The sequence below is a fragment of the Microtus ochrogaster genome, unplaced genomic scaffold (assembly GCF_000317375.1).
Source record: "Microtus ochrogaster isolate Prairie Vole_2 unplaced genomic scaffold, MicOch1.0 UNK14, whole genome shotgun sequence".
NCBI classification, from domain to species: Eukaryota; Metazoa; Chordata; class Mammalia; order Rodentia; family Cricetidae; genus Microtus; species Microtus ochrogaster.
In genome coordinates this window covers 5,404,614-5,405,196 of record NW_004949112.1, presented here as the reverse complement: position 1 = coordinate 5,405,196, position 583 = coordinate 5,404,614, and positions in this window count along the sequence as shown.

The following is a 583-nucleotide window of genomic DNA, read 5'->3' as shown; positions in this document are numbered from 1 at the left end:
GAGATTCTGTTAATTATTTAGGTTATAAAATAGGTTTGCAAAAAATTAAGACACAAAAAGTACAAATTAGGAGAGATCGCCTACAGATTCTTAATGACTTTCAAAGACTGTTAGGAAACATTTCCAGTCTATGACCAGCTATTGGAATAACACCTGATCTAATAATTCATTTGAACAAAATCTTGGATGGTGATAAAGATTTGAACTGTTCCAGAGAATTAACAGCTGAAGCAGAAAAGGAACTGACAATGATTGAGGAAAAATTACATCAGGCACATGTGGACAGGGTGAATCCAGAGCTCGATTTTATTCTTGTCATACTACTATCAAAATTTTCTCCTACAGGAATTTTAATGTAGAGAGATGATATTATTTTCGAATGGATCTATTTACCATATAAACCAAGTAAGAAACTAAAAACTTATGTGGAAAAAGTCTCTGAGTTAATTGTAAAAGGCAAGCTGAGACTTCATTAACTAGCAGGCATAGACCCAGCAGAAATCATAGTGCCTTTCACTGCTGACGAAATAAAGAAATTATGGGAAGATAATGAACCATGGCAAAGAGCTTGTGCTAATTTTTT